Here is a 22,117-nt window from a genome sequence, read left to right as displayed (position 1 = left end):
GGCTATGAAAGCTAATTAGCACCTTCACTTCCAACAAGACATCCTGTGGGTGTTCTGGGGTCCCATGGAGAAGGCTAGCTCAGGGTTTGGTCACAAGACAGCTTCTTCCTTGAATAAGTTCTTCCTTTTCTTTTTAAAGGTGTATGTAAATTTATTTCACAGGCATTGGTGTTTTGCTTGTATGTATGTCTGTGTGAGGGTGCCAGATCACCTGGAACAGGAGTTACAGACAGTCGTGAGCTGATATGTGGGTGCTAGGGAATTGAACTCAGGGCCTCTGGAAGTGCCACCAGTGCTCTTAACCACCAAGTCCTAATAAGTACTTTCTATGACAATTGTCACATTTTGTTTTTGAGGCGTGGTCTCACTATGGAATCCTGGCTGGCCTCAAACTCAGTATGTAGCTAGGAATGGCCTTGGACTCCTGATGTGATTGTCAGGTCCCCAGACTTCTGGGAATGTAAGCACAGGTGGAGGCCAGAGGACAACTTATGAGAGTCGGTTCTTCCCTTTCACCATGTGGGTCTAGGAGATCAGACTTGGTCTCTGCTCTTGGATTTTTGAGCTGAGGTCTCGCTATGGAGTCTAAGTTGTCCTAGAACTTATGACTTTCCTGCCTCAGCCGCCCCATTTCTGTGCTCTTATTTCTGCTCCTCACTGTACTCTCACATCTTGTGTGTCTTTGGGTTCTCCATTTGAGAAGGCTACCAAGGCTGGAGAGATGGCTCAGTGGTTAAGAACACTGACTGCTCTACCAAAGATCCTGGGTTCAAATCCTAGCAACCACATGGTGGCAGAGAGGGAGAGAGAGAGAGAGAGAGAGAGAGAGAGAGAGAGAGAGAGAGAGAGAGAGAGGTAGAGAGAGAGTGAGGTAGAGAGAGCAAGGTAGAGAGAGAGAGAGAGAGAGAGAGAGAGGGAGAGGGAGAGAGGGGGAGAGAGAGAGAGAGAGAGAGAAGGAGAGGGAGAGAGAGAGAGAGAGAGAGAGAGAGAGAGAGAGAAGTCTTCATATCTGGGCAGACACATCCATCTATCCTCTTATTCCCCATTATTTGAATAAGTGATCCTGAACCTGCTGGATGACATTAGCCAGGGCACAGGCCCTGTTTGGCCCTGAGCGACTGTTTCTGTCCAATATCCAAAACATCTTCTAGCCTACAGCAACTCTTTCCTTGAGGTGAGGTGGGAGCAAAGACAATGTCTGGCCAATCTCAGAGTCTCCAGTGCTCACCCAGGACAGGTGCTCAGTGGGTGCTTCCTGAACATCATTAGACGGTCTGGGGCTCAGTCTACAGGTTCTGTGGCTTTAAGCAGGAGGGCCAATGGCCTTGCTGTGTGTGGAGCCCACTGAGTGGGGAAAGGCTGGCATGGACTCCTCTCTGACTAAATTCTCGGCTGTTCCATACATTCAAGGACTTTCTTCATGCCTACCACTTACCTGCTTCATTCCCACACTCACTGGAGAGTGAACCATGAGCAGGGTGCTTGGGGCAACACAGGAAACTCAAAGACCTTGGTTTATTTGATCATTTTAATATGCCAGGTCAATGGAAAGGAAGGACAGAGCACACAGGAATACCTGTGTTTGCAGGACAGAGGGCAGATGTCCACAGCCTTGGGCATGCATGTATCTCCTGTGTAATTAGGCAAATAAATACATAAATACCACAGCACAGCCAGACTTGGGGGTGGGGGGAATCACAGGCCACAGGGACCATGCTTTAAAGGCAGTCAGAGGCTTTAAATACAGGGGCTGAACCTTCTCACTTTATACAAAACTTATATATTAAAAGTAAGGATATCACGGTTTATACATGCAAGCAGCTTTGGTCAGAGCAAATGAACAAGGGAGGTGGAGCCATGCACAGGAAGGGCTTGCTTATCTACTGTCCATCTTCTTCATCCTCACAAAGTCAGCTGGGATCATAGAATAAAGCAGCTGGTCTCGGTAAGATACTGAAAAGTCCTGTCTGGTGTCCTTAAGGGCCTCCAGGCCCTCTGTGGGCAGGGAAGAAGCCCTACAGCTGAGAACACTTGAAACCTTGGAAGGAACCAGCCTGGACTGGATGGGGAGGGACATCTATTGGGTCAGATAGAGGAGGGAGCTGCATGCAGCCAGACAAGGTGAGTGTGATGTGCTGTCTGAACCCAGGTCCCTAGAGAGCAGGAGAAATCACAGAGAAAACCACTTTTGCAAGCAAAGCTGAAGATGGCAGGTCAAGCCTGTGTTTTCACAAGTGTGTAAAAGCCCATTCCCCTCAGAACTGGCTAGCACTGCTGGGATCACACTGCAGAAACCGGACAATGGATGGTCGCTCTTGGCACCTTTGTTGAATTCATCCAGGGACATTTTGCCTGAGGAATGGAAGAGGGAGACTTAGGATTAGCCAGTGCTCTGATTAAGGTCTGGAACCCTCTGTAAAATGGACAATGTCCAGTCTCCTCTCTCTCTCTCTCTCTCTCTCTCTCTCTCTCTCTCTCTCTCTCTCTCACCCTGTCTCTCTCTCTCTCTCTCACCCTCTCTCTCTCTCTCTCTCTCTCTCTCTCTCTCTCTCACACCCTGTCTCTCTCTCTCTCTCACCCCCCCCCTCTCTCTCTCTCTCTCTCTCACACACACACACACACACAGCTATGTATGCCATTTTGAGGCACCAAGTGGTCAGAGGACAACTTGTAAGAGCTGGTTCTCCTTTCAAGGTGTAGGTAGTGGGGATTGAGCATTAGTAATGAGGTTAGGTTTGGTAATGTACTCTGTGGCCTGAAGTAAGCTGATAGCCCTACCTAGAGGCCTGGAGAGCCACCACGATCTGTGGCAGCTGGGGGAGACACGACAAATTATGGCTGCAGGTCAAATTGCATTTCTGTTACTGTGATAAAAATCCCCTGACTAAAAGCAACTTAAGGGAGGAAGTTTTCTTTGGTTTACTTCTAGGTTACAATTCATCACTTCAGGAAGTCAAGGCTTTAAAACCTCACAGGGCAGAGAGAATGGAGGTATGAGCACCTGGCTCATAATGATACTCTGCACTTTTTTCTGATGCTCTTCTCTTCCCTTTATTACACTGTTCAGGCCCCCTGTCTAGAGTATAGTAATGGGATTTCCCACATCAATTAACCAACAACACAACCCCCAACAGGCATGCTCATAGACTGCCATGATCTAGATGGATGGTTCTCAGCCTTCCTAATGCTGTGACCCTTTAATGCAGTTCCTTGTTTTGTAGTGACCCTCAACCATAAGATTATTTTCACTGCTACTTCATAACCGTAATTACACTATTGTTATGAATCTGAATATGAATATTTGTGTTTTCTGTTGGTCTTATGCTACCTCTGGGAAAAGTTCATTTGATTCCCCAAAGGGGTTGGAACCCATAGGTTGAGAACCACTGATTTAGATAATTCTTCATTAAGATTCTTCTGAGCTGAGCAGTTTTGGCACACATCTTTAATCCCAGTACTCAGGAGGCAGACTAGTGGATCTCTGAGTTTGAAGCCAACGTGGTCTAAACAGCAAGTTCCAGGACAGCCAGTGCTACATAGAGAAACCTTGTCTCTAAAAAACAAACCAACAAGCAAAATAGACTCCTCTAGAGCTGGGAGATGGCTCAGCAGTTAAGAGCAGTTGCTGCTTTTGCAGAAGGTCCTGTTTAAAGTCCCCAGCATCCATAGGGCGGTTCCCAATCATTTGTAACTCCAGTTCCAGGACCACTCAGTGCCCTTTTCTGGCCTCTAAAATATCATACAAACATACATTCAGCTAAATGCTCATGTAGAAAATAAATACTAAATCTAAAATTAAAAAAAAAAAAAGACTTCTGAGGTGATTCTAAACTGAGTCAAGTTGACATTAAAACTTTCACAGCGCCCCCTAGTGTAGACTCTTGCCAGCTTCGGGTGTTGAGAGCTATCCACCTTTGCTGTCCTATTCTTGTTCTATTCTGTACCAGTTTCTCTGACAGCCCAGACTTCTCATCTCTTGAGTGTCAAGTGGCCCCTGGCTTACAGGGCAGAGTATGTGCTCAATGGCCTCCATTGTGAGACACAAACAATTGGACAAGTGCACAGTGGGGACGCAGTCTCCACTCTAAAACTGGTGAAGTTCCTGGCTTTGACAATCAGAAACAATGGCCTTCCATGTTAAGTGTGCCACCAACATAGTGCTACTTTAGACTCACACCCACACAAGTGGGCTTATCCCCATTTCACGGAGAATAAAGGCAGGCCTGGGAAGTGGGCATCCTCAGTTTGGTCTGTTGGAACACAAGCCTCTGTGTCAGAGTACACAAGAGAGTAAAGAACACTTTAGAAAATGGCTGAAAGGCAGCACCAGGCAAGAGGCTGCATTACTTTGTGTGCGGACATGTTTTGAAAAGCATTTCCTTGCTGTCTGGAAAGCTTTTTTGCTGTCTACAGTTCCACAGGAGCCTTGAGTCCCGCTGAGCCCGGTCCTCAGCTCATCTGCACAGAGCACTGGAGGCTGTTCACTGCTCTTTCCTGTGCATTAGCTTACATACAATCTCAGTGGGACCCGGGGAACCTTTCATGCTTTAATGCTGCATTTCCTGTTGGAACAAAACCCAACCAGTCTTAGCTCTACAAAGCCACAGACTGGCAGAATCAACTCACCATGCAGCTACCTCACCCTTGCTGAGGTCCTGTGAGAAACTCAGCCAAGGCACAGCAGGACCTCTCACCACCTCACCTGCTCCTGAGACCTGCCGCTTTGCAGCTGTGGTAGATCCTCAGAGTCCTAGGTACAATGAGGCTCAGTGGCTTCTATGTTTGATGAGCCCCATGAGTATCCGGGGTGCCTCACATCCCAGGATGATGGCCTGGATGGCCTCTCAGAATCTCAAGACTCAACACCACTTGATTCAGTGTCTCACCTCTCAGCCACCAGTGTGACCTTCCTCCCCTGTGCATATATACTTGTGGAAATAGTAAAACCACTTTTTCTGTCAACATGTGTGCTAGCTAATTTTATGTCAGCTTGATACAAGTTATAGTTATCAGGAAAGAGTGAGCCTCAGTTGCGAAAATGTCTGTATAAAATGTCTGCAGGAAAACCTGTAGGGCGATGTTCTCTCTCTCTCTTTCTCTCTCTCTCTCTCTCTCCCTCTCTCTCTCTCATTCATTCTCTCTCTCTCTCTCTCTCTCTCTCTCTCTCTCTCTCTCTCTCTCTCTCTGTCCCTGTCTCTCAACCTCCCTCCCTATCTCCTTCCTTTCCTCCCTTTTGTTTTGTTTCTTGAAACAGGGTTCCTCTATGTAACAGCCTGGCTGTTCTAGAACTCACTTTTTAGACCAGGTCAGCCTTGAACTCACAGAGTGCCTCCTGTCTCCTATGAGCCCCGATTAAAGACATGTGCCACCATGCCTGACCAGAGGGTATTTTCTTAACTAATGATTGATGGAGCAGAGCCCAGCCCAGTATAGGTGGTACAACCCTGGGCTAGTGATCCTGAATTCTATAAGAAAGAAGGCTGAGCAAGCCATGGGGAGCAAGCCAGGAAGTAGCAAGCCTTTCATGGTCTCTGTATCAGCTCCTGCCTCCAGGTCCCTGCCCTGTTTGAGTCATACCCTCATTGCTTTTGATGATGAACTGTTATATGGAAACTGTGAGTGAATAAACCATTTCCTCCCCAAGTTGCTTGTGGCCATGGTGTGTCATCAGAGCAATGGAAACCCTAACTCAGACAACAGGGATGAAGCCTACAGCTCAGAGGGTCTACTGACAATGCCCATGGTTATAGAGCCCTAGGAAGGGTGCAGGATGCAGGCTAGGTGTACCTGGCCCTGAATTCTAGTCTCCCTCCCTCAATCAGAGCTGAATCAAGTGGGCTGGAAAAGGGCAGGCCTGCATAGGGAAGAGGGTATATCCCAAACACCTCTGTGCCATCAACAATTTCACAGGCTCATTTACTTCTCTCTCCCAACCCCCACCCCCTCTCCCAATCCCCTCCTCCATCCCTACCTGCTCACTCCTGCCATGTTTCCTACCATCTTTCTTTGTGTCCATCTGTCTGAAGACCTTGTCTGTTCGCTTCTCAGGCATGGACTTGTCCCCGGGCATCCTCATCACGGAGGGCACCATCTTGTAGATGGCCTGCAAACGGGCATCTGTGAGTGTGCTCTGGAGGATGGAGGGTGGGTTATGGTTCTCGCTCTGCTAACCAAGGAGCATGGACAGGGCTGAGTCAGGACCCTTCTCTCATCACAACAAGTCTCACAGACAAGGTGCTGGGCAAAGGGAGCCAGGAAAGTTTAAGTGACGTTCAAGAGCACAGGATACAGTTGGGGTGTGGAAGAATGGAGGGCTCCTTGGTTCAGATTAGAGGGGAGGTTGTGGGTCAAAGCGTCTGTCTGAAAGGAAGATCTTTGGTGGGGAGCTGGGAAATCCTGGAGGGAAGGTCAAAGGGGAAATACATTGAGCCCTGCCCACCCATGGGTCCTGAATCTGCAGATCCAAAAAACTCCAGGTGGGAAATGGTCTAGAAAATGAAACTGGAGATACACAGACAGTTTCTTGTTATTTCCCAAATAATACAAATTATTATTAACATCTATAGCCATTGTCTTAGTCACTGTATATAACTACTTATTTTATGGATGTATGTAATTATTTATTTGGGAGAGATGATCTCACATGGAATTCAGAGGACAACTTGTGGAAGCTCGTCCTCTTTTCCTACCATGTGGGTCTTAGGGATCGAACTCAGGCTGCCAGGCTTGGTAGCATTCACCTTTAACCATAGAGTCAGCTCACTGGACCAAATACAGAGATGGTTTAGAGCATGGAGCAGGAAGGATGCAGGGTGCACATAAGCATCGCTCCTGTGAAGAACTGACTGCTGACTCATCCTTTACTGTGTCGTTCTGATTTCTATACGAAGCCCTACAGACAGCTAATGTGTGTGTATGCTATACATGTGTGTGCAGATGAACACCCACCCGTGCAGAGGCCAAACAGGAATCCCGGTGTTCACAATATTCCCTTTACTCTCTCATTGAACCCGGCCGGGGCTTAACATTGTAGCTAGGCTGCCTGCTCAGCAAGCTTCTGGGACTCACTTGTCCCCTAGTTCTAGGGTTTCAGGCATGCTCAGCCACTACTGGCTTTTCCATGGGTGCTGGGATCAGAACTCAGGTCCTCATGCTGGGTATCAAGTGTTCTTCCCCACTGAGCCACTTTCCCAGTTCTTGCTTTGACAATTCTTAATCACCTATCTGAGCCTCAGATCTCATTAGAGTTTTTTTTGTTTTGTTTTGTTTTGTTTTGTTTAAACTGTGTGAATAAACCTGATGGATGAGCTCAGCTGGGGCCTGATGTCCAGCAAGCAATCGATAGATGCTTGGCTTTTATCGTTACTCTCTGCAAAGACATACAGTCCTTTAGTACACCAGGTAGCAAGTGGGCAGAGGAATGACCTGGTGTATGAGGGCGGGGATGGGGTCTTGGATCCCTGCATTCCCCATGCTCCAGGCCCTGTCAAGTGCAGGTACCTGCACTATCTCCAGCATTTCACTGCAGCTGATGTAGACATTGCTGTCTAGGTCAGACATGCTGAAGGCCCACTTGACCTTCTGTTCCAGCTTGTCCCGAGAGGTCATGCTCAGAGCAATGATGAACACTCGGAAGTCGATGGTGTTGTCGCTGTTGGTGTCAAAGGTGTGGAAGACATGTTCAGCGAACTTGGATGTATCTCTGTAGGGGAAGAAGTTGGCCTAGATCTTGAAATTGTCCACAGTCAGGTGGCCAGTAGGACACTCATTGAGGAAGCCCTTGTACCACTCCTGAAGCTCATGGTCGGTGAACTCCCTGTGTTTCCGCAGGTGCTGCAACACCTCAGGACCCAGCTTGCTGTTCTGCTTGCCCATGGCAGCTGGCAGTGGAGACTAAACCTGCAAGGCCAAGACACAAGGTGAGCTGTGGGTACCTGAAACCCCACGTCTGGCTTCCTATCACACCCTACTACCATGCTGGCTAAGCAACATCCTCTGTATGTCCAGTGCCATCCATTACAGCAGTGGTTCTCAGCCTTCCTAAAGCTGCAACCCCTTAAAACAGTTCCTCATGTTGTGGTGAACTCCCAGCTATAAAGTCATTTTCATTGCTACATTATAAGTGTAATTTTGCTTTGGTTATGAATCATAATGTAAATATGTGATATGCAGGAGGGTCTTAGGTAACTCCCTGTGAAAGGGTCATTTGATCCTCAAAGGGGTTATGATAACACAGGTTGAGATCTTCTGGGACAGAAGAACTCTAGACCATGATAGTGCAAGCTCTGACTTTTAGCATTTCCAGGATGTCTCTCCTCAGGAGGTACAAAATGGTTCTATATAACATGGCAAAACCCAGAACACTCTAGGAAAGACAGAAAGAATATCTTTGTATGGCTAAATACAGTTTACTTGGAGCATGCATGCAGAATCGTGGTATAAAGGGACAGGGAGAGACAACCTAAAATCAGTGGAATGAAGCATTGTCAAATGTCCTGTAAGGGTTAAACAAGAAGCAGGATCGAGACAAACCCCTCAGCTCATCAGCTTGGGGCAAAGGGGTCTCATGGACCCAATCCTGACTCCTCGCTTTGAACATCTAGTTCTTTTTCTCTTTTTGTTTGTTTCCTTGTCACAGATACATTTGCTGATGCTGCATAGTAAATAAATCTTGCCTGTGTAGGTGGATGCTAGTGGTTCACATTCCTACCTAACACAGCTAGGGTAAATTTAGAACTAGGTTGACACCCATCCTGAGTGGACTCAGGGATGATTCCAGAGAACAGGAACATGGCTATGGCCCTTCAAAGTTCAACTTCATTTATCAGCAACCCTAATTTTATAAATGACATTTAAAAACACCATTCTTATCCAGATTTCTGGGTTAATCTGGGTAAGTAGGGTTTTATGGGGACCCAGGTATTATAGCTTCGAAGCATGTTGACAGGGAGCTTCTAGACCCTCCAAGACCTCCCTGTCCCCCTCCATATAATGCTGGGAGAAGTTACCAGCACATGCCATGCTGTTTTAACCCTAGAAGAGACACCTGGGAACCTTATGGGAGTCCCCACTCTTTATTATGCCTCTGAGATATTGTTCTGCCAGGGACATCTAGAATTGCATCAATTGTCGGTAAATGTCGATGTGAATGTTACCAGCTGAAACAGCCCCCATGGAAATTCTGGTCTGTGCTTCATTGGCCAGCACACCCCACTGCAGTCTCCCACAAGGCCCAAGTGTGAGATCCTGCCGTGATTGGTCACTGGACATTAATGCTCGTTCACTTCCCTACCTCAATTTTGGTTTCTTTCCTTCACAGTATCACACCTGCAATAGCTCAGTTATTTTTGAAATGTGTAGAAGAACTAGTGTGGGTGAGTCTCCTCTACCCAAGTCCCAAAGGAAACCACTCTGAATTGCTCAGAAGCTTATGAATTCTAAGCACTAGGTGCTAGGTCCTGTTTAGGAAGATGAGACATGCACTCAGTATTATCTGCTACCGCCCCTGTCTTCTTCACCTCTTTCCCAGGCTGTTACCGTTTTATGTACATATTTTATTTACTTCTCTACACCACTAGGAGATATTTAAAGTTCCTTGTCCAACACAGACATATGGCAGCTTGATATTGCCTTTCAAAGTACACATTTACTTATCTAAACACGTTCTCCCCTGTACAAACAACCAACTCAAATGTCCACAGCATCTTGATTAGAAATAACCATCAACAGAGCTAGCCTGGTGCCACACATCTGTAACTCCAGAACCGGAGGGTGGGGGCAGGATTATCAGGAGTTCAAGGTCATCTAAGACTATATAGCAATTCAGGGCTAGCCTGGGCTACACTAGACCCTGTCTCCAAAAAATTATATTAAAAGAAAGAGAACAAGCAGGCAAGTAGTGGTGCATGCCTTTAACTCTAGCACTCACTGACAGAAGCAGATAGATAGGAATTCAAGGAAGGCTAGCCTGGGCTACAGAGCAAGTTCTAGGATAGCCAGGACTACACAAAGACCCCCTCCCCTCTCTCTCTCTCACACACACACACAAACACACACACACACACACTGGGTGGGGAAGGGAGAGAGAGAGAGAGATCTACCAATGGAAGAAGATCTTGCACAAAGGCACATGATGACAGCTGCCATCTTTGAGAAAAGGTCAGATGGCTTTGTCTGTGGAGGCCTCCTCTGGAAGAACTTACAGAAAATGGTAAAGTTGAGTGAAGAGGGGAATTGGCTGTGTGGTCAGGGACCTTGGAGGCCCTTTTGTCGTGTTTTCCTTTGTAATTTTATTTGTTTTCTGAGATAGGGTCTCATGTAGCTCAGGCTGGCTTCAACCTTACTATGTAGCTGAGGATGACCTGCACCCTTACCTTCCTGCCTCCCCTGTCTAGCAGTTACAGCTGTGATCCACCGGGGTTGGATCATTTGCAGTTTTAAGATGTTGAAATGTGGAGGCAGAGGCAGGCGGATTTTTGAGTTTAAGGCCAGCCTGGTCTACAAAATGAGTTCCAGGACAGCCAGGGCTACAAAGAGAAACCCTGTCTCGAATCCCCCGCCCCCACCACCAAAAAAAAATGTTGAAATGTGTCCACGTGTTCATTTCCTTTTTTCTCCTTCAATGCTTTAATAATATATACTTATATAGTATGTTACAAATGTTTTTCTTGTTATATAATACATTGCGTGTGTGCCTGGTACCTGCTGAGACCTGAATAGTATGTCAGATCCCTGGAACTGGAGTTACAGAAGTTGTGAGCCACCATGTGGGTGTAGGGAACAAGACTGAACTGAGGTCCTCTGCAAGAACAGCAAGATCCCTCTCTCCAGGATCCCAGTCCCCTTATATTTTATTTTCTACTCAAAGAAGAAGCATCCCCAAATCACAGTGGCCCAGCCTCTATCTCTTGACTGGTGGCATGTCTAAGAACCTCCGAGTTGATAGAACACTATGGGCTAAGCCCTGTCTGTGAGGGGCTTCGGGAACAAGAAATAGAGACAGAGCCTTGGCGCTGGCACACAGCTCCAATCCCAGCAGTCAGAGGCAGCCAGATAACTTTGAGCTCCATGCTAGCCTGGTCTACAGAGAGAGAAGCCTGTCTTGAAAACAACAACAACAACAAAAAGCAAATCCAAAAAAGGCAGAACTATGGTCCTGGAGGGCCTGCATAGAGGGGCGCAGGCCCTCTCAAATCCCCCGGTGATGGCTGACTGACAGATCCTCTGTTTTCTTGTTACACTCACTTCCTATCTCACAGGAAGGAAGGAAGGAAGGAAGGAAGGAAGGAAGGAAGGAAGGAAGGAAGGGAGGGAGGGAGGGAGGGAGGGAGGGAGGGAGGGAGGGAGGAAGGGAGGGAGGGAGGGAGAGGGTAAAGGAGGGCAGGGGATGGAGAAGGGAACTGGAGTACCTAGAGGAAGGGACAATGAGCTGAGTCCAGGAAAGTGGCTGCTTGGATGTCTCTGTCAGTGGCAGGCCCTCGGGAGGCCTTCAGGCAGGAGATACATCTGTGTGAGACAAGGTGGATGGGGGGCCCCAGAAAACAGGGCAGAGTTTGGAGTGGTAGGAGGTGAAAGGTAGAGAAGCCAGGTTGGACCAAGGTGTGGGGTGTGTGTGTGGTCCCCTGATCAAATAATAATATTGGAGAGAGAAGACCTAGACCTGGTGAAGCCATGTAGCTACAAGGTCTCACCAAAGAACCATTAACACAGGGAGACTTATAACGTGTGTCTGGACTGGGGTCTTCTAAGAAACTTCACCCATCAGATACATCTTGCTAACCAGAGAACTGACCGTCAGAGAACTGCTGAACCTCTCCTAAGTGAGCCAGGACCTGACTCCAGCATACCCTGCTATGGGATTGTGCTAGTATGACAGTCCCAGAGAGGGCCATGTGGAAACAGCTGCATTGCCACCATAGCTAGCCCTGTGCTTGTGGCTCCTCTTCATGATCAACAGCCCTGCTCCCCACAGCCTTGCCACAGACCCTTGGTTTCCAGGTCATGCACGCAGCATCCACTCACCTCACTGAACACACATCACTGCTGTGTCTGTGATTTATCATCTAACAGATGCTACTGAAATGCCAAACTCCTGGTACCTGCTCTGCAGATATCTGCCGGGAGGAGGCTGCAGTGCAGACAGCCTTGGAGGTGTTGGAGGAGAGGATTCGTTTCCCTTATTTCCCATTCCCTTCCCAATGGCTTGAAGATCTGCTCCTTACTGCAGCCTCCTCCCGGCAGTTATAACTGTACCTGCTAATCAAAGAATTGCTCAACTTGTTTTAATTCCTCTACATCCAACACTGTCCAGATTTGTTAAGAATGAGAGAGGACAAGGTGGTTTTGACTCCTCTGATGTGAATTGGGTTCAATCTATTACTAATCAGAGACCTAACCTTAAATTGACATTTAATGGAAAAAGCTTTGAAGGATTGATAGATACTGGAGCTGATGTAACAATTATTAGAGGACAGGATTGGCCCTCAACTTGGCCTTTGACTGATACACTTACTCACCTTCAAGGAATTGTTTATGCTAGTAACCCAAAACGAAGCTCCAAATTGCTAACCTGGAGAGATGGGGAAGATAAATCAGGACAAATTCAGCCATATATTATGTCAAATTTGCCTGTAACTCTATGGGAAAGAAACCTCTTGTCACAGATGGGCATTATAATGTACAGTCCTAATGAGATGGTGATTAAGCAGATGCTTAGACAGGGACTTTTGCCTGGTCATGGACTAAAATAGAAGGGCAAGGAATTAAGACTTTTGAAGATCCTAAACCTCACTCTAACACAAGAGGTTTGGAGTATTTTTGGTAATGGCCACTATCTTGCCTGCATCCCATGCTGATAAAATTCAATGGCTTACTGATATTCCAGTGTGGGTGGATCAGTGGTCTTTACCTAAAGAAAAAATAAAAGCCGCTTCTTTGCTAGTGCAGGAGCAACTAGAGGCAGGACATTTAGTAGAATCTCTGTCCCCTTTTCATTATCAAGAAAAAAATCTGGTAAATGGAGATTGTTACAAGATTTAAGAGAAGTTAATGAGACCATGGTATCTATGGGACCTTTACAACCGGGACTTCCCTCCCCAGTAGCCATTCCCAAAGGATATTATAAAATTGTGGTAGATCTGAAGGATTGTTTCTTTACTATTCCTTTGCATCCAAAGGATTGTGAAAGATTTGCTTTCAGTGTACCTTCTATAAATTTTAAGGAACCTATGAAGAGATATCAATGGACAGTTCTCTCACAGGGCATGGCTAATAGTCCTACCTATGCCAAAAGTTTGTGGCACAAGCCATTCAGCCTGTGAGACAACAATGGCCTATGATTTACATCATTCATTTCACAGATGATGTTTTAATGGCGGGAAAAGACCCCCAGGATTTGCTTTTGTGTTATAGAGATTTACAAAAAGCTTTAGCTGAGAAAGGATTACAGATAGCTCCTGAAGAGATACAAACTCAGGATCCTTATAATTATTTGGGCTTTAGACTTACTAATCAAGCTGCTTTTCCCCAGAAGATAATTATTTGCAGACACAACTTAAGGACTTTGAATGATTCTCAAAAATTAGGCCCTATTTACAGCTTACTATAGGGGAGTTGAAACTTTCATTTGATATTCTTAAAGGGAGTTCTGATCCCACTTCCCCTAGATCTCTAACCTCAGAAGGATTGCTGGCCTTACAACAAGTGGAAAAAGTTATTGAAGAGCAACTTGTCGCTTATATAGATTACTCTTTGCCTTTACATCTGTTAATTTTTAATATAATTCATGTGCCTACAGGATTGTTATGGCAAAAGTCTCCTTGTCTTAGTCAGGGTTTCTATTCCTAAACAAACATCATGACCAAGAAGCAAGTTGGGGAGGAAAGGGTTTATTTGGCTTACACTTCCATAGGAAGTCAGGACTGGAACTCAAGCAGGTCAGAAAGCAGGAGCTGATACAGAAGCCATGGAAGGATATTCTTTATTGGCTTGCTTCTCCTGGCTTGCTCAGCCTTCTCTCTTATAGAACCAAGACTACCAGCACAGAGATGGTCCCACCCACAAGGGGCCTTTCCCCCTTGATCACTAATTGAGAAAATGCCTTACAGTTGTATCTCATGGAGGCATTTCCTCAACTGAAGCTCCTTTCTCTGTGATAACTCCAGCTGTGTCAAGTTGACACAAAACTAGCCAGTACAATTGTCCCCTTGTCAACTTGACACACAAACACATCACTAGTAAGCCTCAACCCTTACATTCTTATTCATCCCCAAGGTCTAAATAACTTTAAACATCCCACAGTCTTTACATATTCTTAAAATTTCAATCTCTTTAAAATATCCATCTCTTTTAAAAATCCAAAGTCTTTTTACAATTAAAAGTCTCTTAACTGTGGGCTCCACTGAAATAGTTTCTTCCTTCAAGAGGGAAAATATCATGGCACAGTCACAATCAAAAGCAAAAATCAATCTCCAACCATCCAATGTCTGGGATTCAACTCACGATCTTCTGGGCTCCTCCAAGGGTTTGGGTCACTTCTCCAGCCATGCCCTTTGTAGCACACGCATTGTCCTCTAGGCTCCAGATACCTGTACTCCACTGCTGCTGCTGTTCTTGGTGGTCATCTCATGGTACTGGCATCTCCAAAACACTGCATGACCCCTTCAGTCCTGGGCCATCAATTGCAACTGAGGCTGTACCTTCACCAATGATTGCATAGACAGAGCTCTAATAGGAGAAGCCTTAATTTCAGATCCTGTTGCTTTGGCCAAACGTGATCATGAAAAGTTTTATCTCTCTAGCCATACCTTAAGATCACTAAGGAGCAGGCAAGAATGATTGTAAAACAATGTTCTAAATTACATTATTGCATTATCTCCAGTGCCACATTTAGGAGTTAATCCACAAGGTCTTATGCCTAATCATATTTGGCAAATGGATGTTAACTTATTATGCAGAATTTGGAAAATTAAAATATATACATGTTTGTATTGACACTTGTTCAGGATTTCTTTTTGCTTCTCTGCATACTGGAGAAGCCTCCAAAAATGTAACTGATCATTGCCTACAAGCCTTTAATGCCATGGGATTGCCTAAACTTATTAAGACAGATAACGGGCCATCCTATTCTAGCAAAAATTTTACTTCATTTTGTAAAGAATTTGGCATCAAACATAAAAGTGGAATTCCTTATAACCCCATAGGACAAGGAATAGTTGAACGTGCTCATCACACTTTAAAAAATTGGCTTTTAAAGACAAAACAGGGGCAGTTATATCCCCCAAGGGCATCAAAGGCACATCTTGCTTTTGCTTTATTTGTTCTAAATTTTTTGCAAACTGATATTAAAGGTCAGTCTGCAGCGGATTGCCACTGGCATCCAGTTTCTTCTAGTTCTTATGCCATGGTAAAGTGACGGGACCCATTAACTAACGATCCATGTCCTAATCTGGGGAAGGGGCTCCGTCAGTGTTTTTTCTCTAAAAGAAGATGGGGCGTGATTGCTGCCTGAGAGATTAGTTTGTCAACTGGACACAGATCCTGAATCTTCTAGTAAGTATGACTCTAACCTTGATTATGGCTAAAAATCCTCTTTAGCCGAAAAGTTAATTTGGAGCACAGCCTCCACCGCCAAAGAAGCTGCAGCCTTTCTGCAATTCTCAAAGGCACCTTCCCCACACTGGGATCTCTAAGTCTAAGCTTTGTTGTTGCTAATTTGCAACTGAGTGGAGTACCTGGACTTCTCCAAAGAAGCTTTTATACTGTTGCTTTTCAATGTCCCACCCTTGTTTCTCAAGCAGGTCATTGTGACTGCAGCAGGTGTACAGCCTCGCCTCCAACAGCGCAGGTGGCAGTTATTAATCTTTATCAAGAAGCATTCTAAGTACATATTGTGGCTTTGGTCTGAATTGGGAATAAGGTGAGCAAATGAGGGCTGTACACTCAATGACGGGCACCCAGATCTCAGAACCATCCCAATCTAAGACAGGGGTACATGCCAAAAGGCCTTGGCTGTTGATAACACACCACACAGCCATGTTTGTGTGAAATATAACACAAACTAGCTGCACGTAGCCTCCAAGACAGAATTGGATGGTTTGGGAAGCTCTACGATTTCCTAAGACAGCCACCATAATTCCCAGGCAGAACTATGAAGAATAAATAAATTTTATGCCTTGGTCCAGTTTTTTTTTAATATTAATAACAGGGAGGAAGTTGTAACCTTCCCTCAGCCTGAAGCTGGCTGAGCCAGACCTTGACCTTGCTGCCACGAAGGAGATTACCTAGGGTGGAGCCTTCCTCCCTAGATCACTCAATTGTTCAGTCAATGTCACTGTTCCTCTTCAAGGTACTGCTACCTGCTGAGAGGCCCTAGAGCTATTCCGGAGACTATGCCCTATCCTGCACACAATCACCTGCAGCTGGTTCTAGGCTCCAAGGATGAAATGGCGGGAATGGGCCTCCCCCCTCCACCTTTATAAGGTAATTTTCCATTAAATATTTGAGCCTTGATCTGAAAATTGTCTTGGCTCCATTTTTTTCTAGTCCACCTAGTTTCCCTTTTTTAAAGTACCGGCCTGTCACTCAGGTGTACCCCATCCATGTGAGCCGATGGACTGCTTTCAAGAGTGCTAGGTGACATTAGCCAAGGCACATGCCCTGTTTGGCCCTGAGGGACTGTTTCTGTCCAATATCTAAAACACCTTCTAGCCAACAACACCTTTCTCCTTGAGGTGAGGTGGAAGCAAAGACAATGTCTGGCCAATCTCAGAGTCTCCAGTGCTCACCAGGACAGGTGCTCAGTGGGTGCTTCCTGAACATCATCAGAAGGTCTGGGGATCAGTCTACAGGTTCTGTGGCTTTAAGCAGGAGGGCCAATGGCCTTGCTGTGTGTGGAGCCCACTGAGTGGGGAAAGGCTGGCATGGACTCCTCTCTTTAATCACATCTTTAATCCCAGTACTCAGGAGGCAGACTGGTAGATCTCTGACTTTGAAGCCAACATGGTCTAAACAGCAAGTTCCAAGACAGCCAGGGATACACAGAGAAACCTTGTCTCTAAAAAACAAACCAACAAGCAAAAAAGACTCCTCTAGAGCTGGGAGATGGCTCAGCAGTTAAGAGCAGTTGCTGCTTTTGCAGAAGGTCCTGTTTAAAGTCCCCAGCATCCATAGGGCGGTTCCCAATCATTTGTAACTCCAGTTCCAGGACCACTCAGTGCCCTTTTCTGGCCTCTAAAATATCATACAAACATACATTCAGCTAAATGCTCATGTAGAAAATAAATACTAAATCTAAAATTAAAAAAAAATTAAAAAAAAAAGACTTCTGAGGTGATTCTAAACTGAGTCAAGTTGACATTAAAACTTTCACAGCGCCCCCTAGTGTAGACTCTTGCCAGCTTCGGGTGTTGAGAGCTATCCACCTTTGCTGTCCTATTCTTGTTCTATTCTGTACCAGTTTCTCTGACAGCCCAGACTTCTCATCTCTTGAGTGCTAACAGGTGGCCCCTGGCTTACAGGGCAGAGTATGTGCTCAATGGCCTCCATTGTGAGACACAAACAATTGGACAAGTGCACAGTGGGAACACGGTCTCCATTCTGAAACTGGTGAAGTTCCTGGCTTTGACAATCAGAAACAATGGCCCTCCGTGTTAGGTGTGCCACCAACATAGTGCTACTTTAGCCTCACACCCACTCAAGTGGGCTTATCCCCATTTCACGGAGAAGAAAGCCAAACCTGGGAAGTGGGCAAGCCTCAGTATGGTCTGTTGGAACACAAGCCTCCGTGTCAGAGTACACAAGAGAGTAAAGAACACTTTAGAAAATGGCTGAAAGGCAGCACCAGGCAAGAGGCTGCATTGCTTTGTGTGCGGACATGTTTTAAAAAGCATTTCCTTGTTGTCTGGAAAACTTTTGCTGTCTACACTTCCACAGGAGCCTTGAGTCCCACTGAGCCTGGTCCTCAGCTCACCTGCACAGAGCACTGGAGGCTGTTCACTGATATCTGCAGAGCAGGTACCAGGAGTTTGGCATTCTAGTAGCATCTGTTAGATGATAAATCACACACAGCTGTGATGTGTGTTCAATGAGATGAGTGGATGCTGCCTGCTTGAGCTGGAAACCAAATATTTTAGAGGAGGGAGCTCCAGAACACAGGGCGGTGCAGCTGCCCAGCCTTTGCCTCCTCCCTGGTATCAGGCTGCTAATTAGAATGCATGCTTTGCATTGGTTTAGGACATTCTTGCTGTTGTGTTATAGTACACACACACACACACACACACACAAGCACACAAGCACACACACACACACGCCCTTGTTCCCAGAATGTACTAATATTAATTTGGAGGCAGGAAGAACTTTGACATAGCTAGCCTCCAAGCAGATCCCGAGTGACCCTCTTTGGATGCAAAGAACAAGGCATAAGCATCAGGAGGATGGAGACCACCCGGGAGCCTTCAATCCATGTTTCAGGGCTATCCCTGAGGCGTTGAGGGTTCATGGGATGTGGAAAAGGGAAAAGGAAGGATCTGAGACTCGGGACCTGGTTCTGAGGAGCAATGGCTTGAAGATCTGCTCCTGCATGCAATGCCATTTAAAGAAAGGGTGGTGACAATGGGAATATGTCTGGCCATCTTAAGCACCTGGGACCAATGGCATAAGCAGTATGAGATAAGGAGGAAGAGAGGGTAGGATGGACCCTTTTCTGAAACTCCAGTAAAGAAGAGCTCTATGTAAAGAAGCCTTAGTCCTGGAGGGACTCCATGGAGCATAGTCCTCCCACCCTGCCATGTTCCACTACACCCAGATGGGAAAACACACCTTTACAATGCTAAGTGCTGCTGAGACTCTTGAATATCCGGCAGCTAGCCCTGAGCCATAGGAACTCTCAGACAGTGCAATCAGTGACAGTGACACCCCTTCCCCTCAAAAGGAAACAAGGATTAAATACAGACGCTTGGGATAGAGGACCAACAGTCATAGAGCAAGCTAGCCAAAGAACCGCCAGGGAGGACAAGAAAGCAGGCTCCCAGCAGCAGAAAGCCCCCCAAACCCACCTTAGCCTCCTTCTTGACAGATACACCCCATCACCTGGGAGAGTGCATCACCAGAGAAGCCCATACTTGAGCAGGCAGTCAGGACCTTTTCCCAGTGTTTTCCAGTCTCTTGGGGTCTTGAAGTATAGATGCTTGAGTCATGCTGGATTATGGTCCCTACTCTCGAGTGCCCTGCACTACAATGGCACATTCCTAGGCAGGAGAACTAGGTGCTCTGGCCAAGAAGATGGAATTTAGAGCCAAAACTGTAGGTCCAGAGGGGATGGTGGAAGATGACAGAGCCTCCAGGGAGTGGTAAGCTGTCTCATGTGGCTCAGCTATGAGTTAGCAGAATGAGTCCCATTCAGAAAGAAAAGACCTAGGTTAGAGCTGGGCTCTGTCCTTTGGGTTTTGATCTATCCTGGGCCCCTTCCCTGCTAACATCCTGAGAGGCAAGGAGGTTCCAAGGTGCGTTTAGCTGGTACCCAAAGAAGCTGCTGGCCAATAAAGTGGCTGTCAAAGCCATGATCTCTTAATGCTCACTTTCATGAAACTGCTAAGTGGAGCCCACAAATGCTGGCGGCCTCATAGATGCTTCCTGGCACTTGCCTGTAGATGCCTAACAGAGACCTGGATAAAAAATTTAATACGAGGGACCTCATTTTAGCTCTCCTGGAGGCACTGAGACAGCAGCAAAGATGTGTGACGGGCTCAGTGGTACACACCCCGTTACCCCTCTGTCATTCATTAAGCAACCGAGCCAGCCTTAGTGATGTTTAGCTGTCTGGGGGAAAAAACCTGACCAAAAAAAGGAATGCTTATACAGTAACAGAAAAGTCACTGTGTGCTCCCCTGAAGAAATACCTACCTAGCCCTGGCCATGAAACTAACCCAGGCTTCATTGATCAGACAGCCCTACTTTCATCTTTTTAGGGGGGAGGAATGAGGGTCCCTGGATCACACAGCCACCTCTCACTTGTTTAAAGCACTTCGCATTCTAGCAGGGATAAGATCTGACAGACAACAGCCTTGGAGATCAGGACATGTGATTTCACAGTAATGGGAATTGGGGGAGTGAGCTAACAGCTCCTACCCCTTCTCCCAGGGTCTGTTATGCTCTTATTGTCCTTAACACACTGAATTGTAAATTAAGGAAAGAGCAAACAAGTAGCTGGGAAGCTCTGTGGAAATATTTAACCCGAGCTTGGTACTGCCAGTAAAAAGCTTTGCTAACAGCATAGTTGTGCTGTCGCTGGGAAAGGCCCTTGGGAGCTCCAATGTCCCATTAACCACAGCTCAGTGCTGGCTAGGAACATGCATGGTACATGTAGTTCATCTCACCACGCAGCAATCTCATCAGAAAGACTGCCAAACCTCAAGGACTGCTAGATATCGACCCTGGAGGGAAGGTGGTGGGAGACGTGGGTACCAAATCCCTATGAAGTCCTGGACTCAGGAGAGACTGGGTGCATCCTCTGTAAATTTGAACTTCTGCAGACCATTTGGGCTTGGCTGATGGATAGCCTGTTCCATGTCAGGTGGAACAGAAGGTGGCAGGGGGAAATCAGCCTCAACTGTGCTCTTCGTTATGGTGACCAGCAGAATATTGTTCCTTGACCTCGTCCTCAGACTCTGGTCCTGCTTTGTTCAGAGCACTTCCTCAGTTCAGGTACTGAATTCTCTTTTTGTGTGTGGTGTGTGTGTTACACACTATATTAGAGTTTCATTGCTGTGAACAAATACCATGACCAACCATGGCAACTCTTACAAAGGACAGCATTTCTTTGGGGTTGGCTTACAGGTTCAGAGGTTTAGTCCATTTACATCAAGGAGGGAACATGGCATCATCCAGCCAGGCATGTCACAGGAGGGACTGAGAGTTCTATGTCTTCATCTGAAAGCTGCTAGCAGAATACTGACTTCCAGGCAGCTAGGATGAGGGTCTTAAAACGCACACCCACAGTGACATGCCTACTCCCACAAGGCCATACTTACTCCAAAAGTGCCACAACTTCTAATAGTGCCAATCCCTGGACCAAACATATACAAACCATCACACACACCCTCATGCACACACACATGCACCCTCATGCACACACATATGCACCCTTATACACATACACACTTGCATGCTTTCCCATGCAGAATATAGAGGTTGACATGAGAATGTTTTTTCCTTCTTTTTGCTTTTCTTTACTTCTCCCAAGACAGGTTTTCAACTGGACACAAACCTAGATATAACTAGAAGGGGAATCTCAGTCAAGGAATTGTTTCCACCAGATTGGGATTCAGACATGTCTGTATGACATTTTCATGATTATTAATTGATGTAGATGGCCCAGTCCACTGTGGGTGGCACAATTCATAGGCAGGTGAGCCTGGCCTGTGTAAGAAAGAGGCTAAGTAGATCAAGGAAGGCAAGCCAGTAAGCACCATTCCTCCACGGTCTCTGCTTCAGCTCCTGCCTCCAGTTCCTGCCTTGGCTTTCCTGAATGATGGTCTATAACCTCTAGCCCAGTTAAACCCTTTCCTTCCTCCAGTTCCTTTTAATCAGTGTTTTATCTCAGCATAGAAAACAAACAAGGACAGATGTGTACAGTCTAAGATCAAGCAGCCCCTTCCATGTAGCTTCACGTAGGTGGTAGCATAATGTTGACATTATTTACTTGTAAGATTGATCACAGGCCGGAAGCCAGAAAAACAGACATCAACTCCCTACTTTAGAACTCGATTTAATGAGAACTAATGGAGGTTCCCAAGAAAACTCCCTTAATTGCTTCCAAGGATAGTACCCTCAGTGCCCTAACACCTCCTAGTCCCCACCTGAGCCCCACCATGACACTAAGGCCAAGGCTCCAATACGAGGACCATTAGGGGAAAATCCACATCAGAGCAGTAGCAGAGAGAGAAAGGGTTTGTTATCCCAGAAGTTGGGATAAGTACGAACTATGCGTAAATTCATACAAGTTCATTTTAGATCAGTTTTTGTTGTTGTTGTTGTTTTGTTTTTGTTTTTGTTTTGAGACAGGGTTTCTCTGTGTAGCCCTGGCTGTCCTGAAACACACTTTGTAGACCAGGCTGGCCTT

The 22,117-nt window shown here is 46.2% G+C and overlaps 1 protein-coding gene and 1 pseudogene across 2 annotated transcripts in view; both read right to left on the bottom strand.

Moving 5' to 3' along the window:
- Gm40847 (predicted gene, 40847) overlaps positions 1 to 22,117 on the bottom strand; it is a 220,459-nt gene that overhangs the window by 74,425 nt on the left and 123,917 nt on the right. The gene's annotated exons all lie outside the window — the stretch shown is intronic.
- Gm9249 lies at positions 1,849 to 7,921 on the bottom strand (annotated as a pseudogene).

This window comes from Mus musculus, chromosome 12 (genome assembly GCF_000001635.26).
Source record: "Mus musculus strain C57BL/6J chromosome 12, GRCm38.p6 C57BL/6J".
Taxonomy (NCBI): domain Eukaryota; kingdom Metazoa; phylum Chordata; class Mammalia; order Rodentia; family Muridae; genus Mus; species Mus musculus.
Note: the sequence above shows the minus strand (reverse complement) of the source record. Positions and strands in the feature narration are given on the sequence as shown.